The sequence below is a fragment of the Hylobates moloch genome, unplaced genomic scaffold (assembly GCF_009828535.3).
Source record: "Hylobates moloch isolate HMO894 unplaced genomic scaffold, HMol_V3 SCAFFOLD_24, whole genome shotgun sequence".
Classification (NCBI taxonomy): domain Eukaryota; kingdom Metazoa; phylum Chordata; class Mammalia; order Primates; family Hylobatidae; genus Hylobates; species Hylobates moloch.
The window spans coordinates 1,018,764-1,026,861 of NW_026652299.1; positions in this window are offsets into that span (position 1 = coordinate 1,018,764).

Here is an 8,098-nt window from a genome sequence, read left to right on the forward strand (position 1 = left end):
CCCAGGCTGGAGTACAGTGACATAACCAAGGCTCACTACAGCCTCAGCCTCCCAGGTTCAAGTGATCCTCTTACCTCAGCCTCCCAGGTAACTGGGACTAAAGGTGCATTTTTAAATTTTAATATTTTTTATTTTATTTTAATTGACATTTAAACAAAATATTATTTTTAGATGGAGTCTCACTCTGTCACTCACGTTGGAGTGCAGTGATACAATCTCGGTTCGCTGCAACCTCTGCCTCCTGGGTTCAAGTGATTCTCGTGCCTCTGCCTCCTGAGTAGCTGGGACTACAGGTGGGCGCCACCACGCCTGGCTAATTTTTATATTTTTGGTAGAGACGGGGGTCTCATCATGTTGGCCAGGCTGGTCTCGAACTCCTGACCTCAAGTGATTGGCCCACCTCTTCCTCCCAGAGTGCTGGGATTACAGGCGTGAGCCATCGCACCTGGCCATTTTCACTCTTCTTTATTGAGATGCCACCAAAACCCCCAGATAAGTGGCCTCCCTCATGGCCACAGCAATAAACCCGACCTGTGCAGGTGGGGCCTGGTAGTCTTGGTGGAAGAACCGGGATGCGGCCTCAAGCTGGGGCCCTTATGTGTGCCATGTACAGCGCAACGAGGTTGCTGCACCCCTCTGACCCCTGGGCACTCAGGCAGGTGGGAGCTTCTCCTGGACTCTGGAACAGCCTGTCCTTCGGGGGAGACGACAAAAGTCTCCTTTCCAGGACAGCTCCCAGCCACCCCTGCACACCTCACCAGTAACCTTCTCGTTCACACACCTGAGCTCAACAAAGCATCGCCCCCAGTTTCTCAGGACGATGGCCGCAGGAGCCTCCTGGTGACACAGGGCCTCTTCCCTGTCTCTGTTCTCCTGTGTTTTGTCTGAGGGCAGAGGCATTGACTCGTGACCGTTTCCTCCATCTTGAAGTCTGTGGTTCTTCACCATGATATAGAACTCTGTCTGAAAGTCATTTTTTGGGAGGCTGGAGTGGGTGGATTGCTTGAGGTCAGGAGTTCAAGACCAGCCTGGCCAACATAGTGAAAACCTGTGTCTACTAAAATACAAAAATTAGCTGGGCATGGTGGCAGATGATTGTAATCCAAGCTACTAGGGAGGCAGAGGCAGGAGAATTGCTTGAGCCCAGGAGGCGGAGGTTGCAGTGAGCTGAGATTGCACCACTGCACTCTAGCCTGGGTGACAGAGTGAGACTCTGTCTCAAAAAAAAAAAAAAAAGAAAAGAAAAGAAAAAAAAAAGTCATTCTCAGCCAGGTGCGGTGGTGCATGCCTGTGATCCTAGCACTTTGGGAGACCAAGGTGGGAGGATTGCTTGAGCCCAGGAGTTTGAGACCACGCTGGGCAACATAGCAAGACCTCATCTCTACAAAAAAATACAAAAATTAGCCAGGGATGGTGGTATATGCCTGTAGTCCCAGCTACTCAGGAGGCTGAGACAGGAGGATCGCTTGAGCCCAGGAGGTTGAGGCTGCAGTGAGCCGAGATGGCTTCATGGTGACAGACTGGGTGATAGCCTAGGTCCCTGTCTAAAAATAATAATAAAAATAAAAATAATAATTTTTTTTTTTTTTTGAGACAGAATCTCACTCTGTGTCTCAGGCTGGAGTGCAACAGCATGATCTCGGCTCACTGCAACCTCTGCCTCCTGGGCTCAAGCGATTCCCCTGCCTCAGCTTCCCAAGTAGCTGAGATTACAGGCATTTTTAGTAGAGATGGAGTTTCGCCATGTTGGCCAGGCTGGTCTCGAACTCCTGACCTCAAGTGATCCACTCATCTCGGCCTCCCAAAGTGCTGGGATTACAGGCGTGAGCCACCACGCCCGGCCTGATAATAATAATAAATTTTTTTAATGAAAAAAATGAGTCATTCTCGTCTTAGTAAGTTTGAGGGTATCTTATTTACAGGGAAATGAAGCCATAACCAAATGATGCAGAAGTCAGGAAATAGAGCAGGCAGAGCGAGGTTAGCCCGCCCTTGCCAGTGGCCCTGAGCCAACCCTGAAGGTGAACAAGCCAGGTGCCCATTGTCTCCAGCGCACGTTACCAATGCTGATGAAAGCAAAGGAGGCCTTTTCAGCAATGCCAGCAGCCCCGTGAGCAGGGCATGGTTCCGCCGCTCCGTGGGAGTGGCCTGGGTCCCGAGACCCCAGAGACGCTGCCATGGGGGAACTCGGTGGGCCTCTACCAGCAGCCTGCCCTGGCCCGTGTAACCAGGCAGAGAAGGAGCAGCAGGTGGCCCCCGCTCAGGCTTCCCACAGGCTGCACTCCCTCTACTTTACAGTGGTGCCGAGAATCCGATGGGCCACGCAGCCTCTACTCAGGCCATTGAGACACAGGCCCCCAGCGCTCCTCCTGCCTGTTCTGAAGGTGGGGTGCACCCCGGGTGTGTTGCAGTGTCAGACTGACCGGCCCAGAGCTGCAATGGCCTAGCGGGAGGTCACGAAGGGGTTCTGAAAATGAGCCGGGTGTGGGGAGTAGGGGTCAGGAGAGGCCCTGGAGTGACAACCCCTGCGCCTGCCATGCAGACGTCCCCCGTGAGCTGGGCAGCAAGGTTCTCAGACACAGCACCAAGAAGTCCCATTCCCCGGGTCTCCCGGGCTCACTCCCCTGACCCACTGCTATTAATAGTTGTGTCTAGGGGCCGGGCACGGTGGCCCATGCCTTTAATTCCAGCACTTTGGGAGGCTGAGGTAAGCAGATCGCCTGAGGTCAGGAGTTTGAGACGAGCCTGACCAACATGGTGAAACCCTGTCTCTCCTAAAAGTATAAAAATTAGCTGGGCGTGGTGGCAGGCGCCTGTACTCCCAGCTACTCGGGGAGGCTGAGGCAGGAGAACTGCTTGAACCCAGGAGGCGGAGGCTGCAGTGAGCAGAGATCGTGCCACTGCACTCCAGCCTGGGCAACAGAGTGATACTCTATCTCAAAAAAAAAAAAAAAAAAAAATTGTGTCTGGGAATGAAAGCTCTTTGCAGCAAGCCACAGAGAGCAAACAGCTCTCATGTCCCTGGCTGGGGCAGGCAGGAGAACCGGGAACCTGGGAGACTGAAGGTTTACACTTCTCTGCCACCTTGGCCCTCACTTACAACGATTCCAGTGAGCTCTAGTTTGCACTCATGACCAGTTCTCACACATGACCCTAACTGGGATGTAATTTCTTCTTGCAGACTCGCTGCATTTCTCTGTAGACAGATGTCCTACCCCCGTCACCCCCGGAACTCATTACCCATGGACTCCTTAACTTGAGGTTACTGTGAACCATCTCGAGTTTCTTGTTTTTGTCCTGGTGGGTGGACTTTGACTGACCTCTGACTCTGTAGGAAGGTCAAAGGCAACTGGAACATTATTCCTTTAGCTATGCCTTTGTTTATGAAATCTTCAGAGCAATTTAGCCACCCTCTGACTGTCATACATCCCTGGGCAGGAACGAGTTGATAAGATGGGAGGGGCCTAGGTCATAATGGAGCGGGGGGGAGGCGGGAAGAGCTCCCTTCCACCCTGCCCCTTACCCGTGCCTCAGTTTCTCTGTGTGTAGGTAGCTGGAAGGGCTCTGCTGAGAATTAATTAACAAATGTCCATTAAATGTTCCTGGGGTAAGCGTCCCTTGGCTACTAAGTAGTGTTAAATAATTGCAACCCTCAAATGACGAGCCATCGTGTCACTGATCTGATGCATGAAAATGTTGCTATATGTCTTTTCACAACGACTTTATTTAACAAGAGCTGATCTTTGCAATTTGGTTTATGTTCTCTATCCCTTTTAATTTCAGACTCAGGGGTTATTAGCAGATAACTGCTCATTTCTGCTGTAAATCAAGAAAATACTCATTAGAAGCCCGATGTTGAGATTGTTGGGAGCCGGGGCTTGTAAAGAACTGGGGGGAGGGCAAAATTTAGTGTGAAAATAGGCTAAGTTCAAAAGTATTTTTATTCAGGGAAAACGAAATGGCATTTTCTGAACTGAGCAACCTCTTTTTTATTTTATTTTTTATTTTTTTGAGACGGAGTTTCGCTCTTGTCACCCAGGCTGGAGTGCAGTGGCACGATCTCGGCTCACTGCAACCTCCGCCTCCCGGGTTCAAGTGATTCTCCTACCTCAGCCTCCCGAGTAGCTGGGATTACGGGCACGAACCACCACGCCTGGCTAATTTTTGTATTTTTAGTAGAGACGGGGTTTCACCGTGTTGGCCAGGCTGGTCTCAATCTCTTGACCTCGTGATCTGCCCGCCTCAGCCTCCCAAACTGCTGGAATTACAGGCGTGAGCTACCACACCCTTCTCCTAAGTGTGTTAAACTCCAAATCGAACCTGGTAAGGTAGTAGGAGGACACCAACCCAGCAGATATGGAATTGAGTCCTCAAGACCAGGGAGTGGTGGGAACAAGTAGGCCAAGAGGACCCTCCCCAGGGACCCCTCGGGGTGCCGAGCCGGCCACACAGGTTGGCATATAATTCAGGAGGGGCTGGACTGAGAGGACATTTGTGACCTCTAGCATGCTGGCAGCCACCCTGCGCCCACAGAATGCAGACATTGCCAGGAGAAGGGGCTGGGGAGATTTAAGAGCATATCTGCAAACTCTGAAAAAAACAAGAGTGCTGATGTTTAAACCATATGGCAGGGGCTGAGGACACAGGGATGCAGCGCCCAGCTCCCGGTCCTTCTCCACCTCCAGTTCCCAGGTAGCGTTTCCTCCCTTGTTTCTTTCTCTCACGTTGATCATAGGAGAAAGTATTTTCACTCCTCATCCCCCCTTTCCTCATTTTATACTCCTTTCCAGACGGGTAGGGTCTCTTCTCGCAAAATTATCCTCGCCTAATCCGTGGAGACAGAAAGTAGATTAGTGGTTGCCAGGGGCTGGGGGAGGGGGCTAGGGATGGAGAGTGACTGCTAATGGGTGCCAGGTCTCTTTTAGGGTTGATGAAAATGTTCCAGAGCTGGATAGGAGTGGTGGTGACGCAGCTCTGGGGATGTATATACGGATGCCGAATTGTATACTTTAAAAGGATGGATGTGATGGTGTCAATGATGTCTCAATAAAGCTGTTATTTTAAAAATAGGCCTTGGCCGGGTGCGGTGGCTCATGCCTGTAATCCCAGCACTTTGGGAGGCCAAGGTGGGTGCATCACGAGGTCAGGAGATCAAGACCAGCCTGGCCAACATGTGAAACCCCATCTCTACCAAAAATACAAAAAATTAGCCAGGTGTGGTAACGCGTGCCTGTAATCACAGCTACTCAGGAGGCTGAGGCAGGAGAATTGCTTGAACCTGGGAAGCGGAGGTTGCAGTGAGCCGAGATCATGCCACTGCACTCCAGCCTGGCGAGAGAGAGAGAGAGACTCCGTCTCAAAAAAAATAAAAAAATAAAAAAAAATAAGCCTTACCTGTTGTTACGGGTCCTATTACAGTTGCTGAGACCGCGTGTCTTCAGCCTCTGGGTGGGAACTCACGTGAAGTTACTCCAGCAGTTCTGTGAGTTGCCTTCAAAGCTTAAATTCACCCCTAGCTTTTGCCTGAACACTTGTACAAGTTGGCCAGTATGGAAGACCCCCTGGTGTCCCATCCGGAGTCCATGTGCTAAAAACTGCATCTGGAACAGACATAGACCTTGGATTTCTTTTCTTTTTTTTAGACAAGTCTCACTCTGTTGCCCAGGCTGGAGTGCAGTGGCGTGATCTGAGCTTACTGCAACTTCCACCTTCCGGGTTCAAGTGATTCTCCTGCCTCAGCCTCCCAAATAGCTGGGATTACAGGTACCCACCACCATGCCTGGCTAATTTTCGTAGTTTTAGTAGAGACAGGGTTTCACCATGTTGGCCAAGCTGGTCTTGAACTCCTGACCTCAGGTGATCTGCCCGCCTTGGCCTCCCAAAGTGGTGGGACTGCAGGCATGAGCTACTGCGCCTGGCCAGGGCTTGGATTTCTAAGTTGTAAAATGGGTTTATAACAATCCTGTAGCAGGGCCAGGTGTGGTGGCTCACACCTGTAATCCCAGCACATTGGGAGGCCGAGGCAGGTGGATCACAAGGTCAGGAGATTGAGACCATCCTGGCTAACATGGTGAAACCCCGTCTCTACTAAAAATACAAAAAATTAGCTGGGTGTGGTGGGTGCCTGTAGTCCCAGCTACTCAGGAGGCTGAGGCAGGAGAATGGTGTGAAGCCGGGAGGTGGAGCTTACAGTGAGCCGAGATCGCACCACTGCACTCCAGCCTGGGCGACGCGGTGAGACTCCGTCTCAAAAAAAAAAAAAAAAAAGCCCTGTAGCAGAAAAACTGAAATGTGACTTGAGCCCCAGTCAAAGGGAGATGGGGAGACAGTGAAGACCCTGCTCTTTCTGGATTCTTAGAGCCCACCAGACCCTCCAAAAGGAATAATAAATAGACCTTCCTTTCACCAGGTCAGCTGCAGGAAATGGTAGAACTCCCAGAATTGGGCATATGGTCTACGGAGCCCAAGGGTGGAGTGTGGAGAGGCCCATCAGGCATGGGAGGTGCTGGCAGAGGGGACTGGGAGGCCTCCATCGGCCTTGCTGTGCCCTTTCTTGTTCTTGCAACTTCCTAATTTCAAACGTTTAATGAATTTGAAAAACAAGAAGATAACCCAGGCTGAGTTTGACGCTGGAACCCCTTCACCCAGCCTGGACACAAGGTGTCCCCATCCTCCCGGGGGACCAGCTCGGCGTCTCCTAGCATGGCTCTGCGGAGAGCATTGCGGAGTCATAGGACAGAAAATAAAAACAGGTCAGTGCTGGGTGAAAAAGTTTTCTCGGAGCTGGACTCCAAGACTACATTGGCTAAGCACCCATGTGCATCTCAGCACCAGCTGGACCAATGTGAGGCCTCCTGCGAGCTCCCAAGCCCCGCTTCAGAGAAAGGTGACCTTCGGGTGGCCTGTAGGATGACACTCAGGTGACCTCCACCTTCCTCCTGCCACAGTGGTCAGAAGAAGGCAGCCCTGGGAAGACCCCCCCCACGCCGCCGCCCAGGAGAAGGAAGATGCAGGCCACACTGCAGAGACAGGCGGCTTGGAGGCTCCCCTCTGCCCCCAGCCCTCTCCAAGGAGCTGCCAGGCGTCAAGCTACCGCACAGGTCCCAGGGATAGCCTCAGCCCCTTCCCATGAGCCGGAGTGGAAGAGGCTGCACGAGGGTCCCGGCCTTCGTGAGGGCGGTGGGTTGGGGAGGGCGCCTGGGGCTTCAGGACCCTGCTCCCTTCCGGGATCGTGGGTTTCCTGCCCCAGGGGTTTCACGGCATGGGCATGAGCGCTGGCATCTGCGCTCCCCGAGGGTCGGCCGCTGCGCGGCCTTCTCGGGGAGGTGGGGGGAATCCGAAGAGGTCCCACCCCAGGCTCAGTCCCCGGCTTCCTGGTCTTTGTTTACCAGGCCCCGAGGAGGACCTGCCTCTCTCCTGCCGCAGCCCTGGGCCCCCCACTCGACAGTTTCACATCCAGGGAGGGGCAAAGGGGGCCGAGGCCGGATTAGCTTTCGCAGCGCGCGGTGGGTTCCCGGGGTGCAGCTGCTTCGCCGGCCCCTGCCAGGGCTCCGGCTTCTGCAGGCGGGACTCGGGCTCGGGCCGCCACCGCGGGCACTTTCCTGGCCAGCTCCGTTCCCGCCCCGTCGGGCCGGGCCGGGCCGGGCTGAGCGGGGCACGGAGACCGCGGCGGACGGTGGGGAGAGCGCGCGCGCGTCGATCCGATTTCAGGCCTTTGTTGCAGGAGCCTCGTGCCGATGGGTTAATGGGGCAGAAGAGATCGGTGAAGGGCGACAGAAGCGGCCTTTGAAAGAGGGTGTCAGCGCGGGGCAGCGAGACAAAGGCCAAAACACACACGGGCGGAGAGGGACAGATGGGGACGGGCGAGGGAAAACAATTAGGCCGCAAGTGCGGGGGCGGGGCGCGGCTCCATCGTTTTCCAGTTAACCAGGCCTGGCCAGCGCGGGCCCCACGCCCCAGGCTGGAGCGGTGCCGAAGCGCAGAGCAGACCGGCTTCTGCTGCGTGCGCGAGTCCTGCACCCCGGCCTGCACCCCGCCCCGACCCCTCCACTCCGTGCAGGGGGTGGGGGCAGAAGGGGGGCAGGGGAGAGGGAGGGAG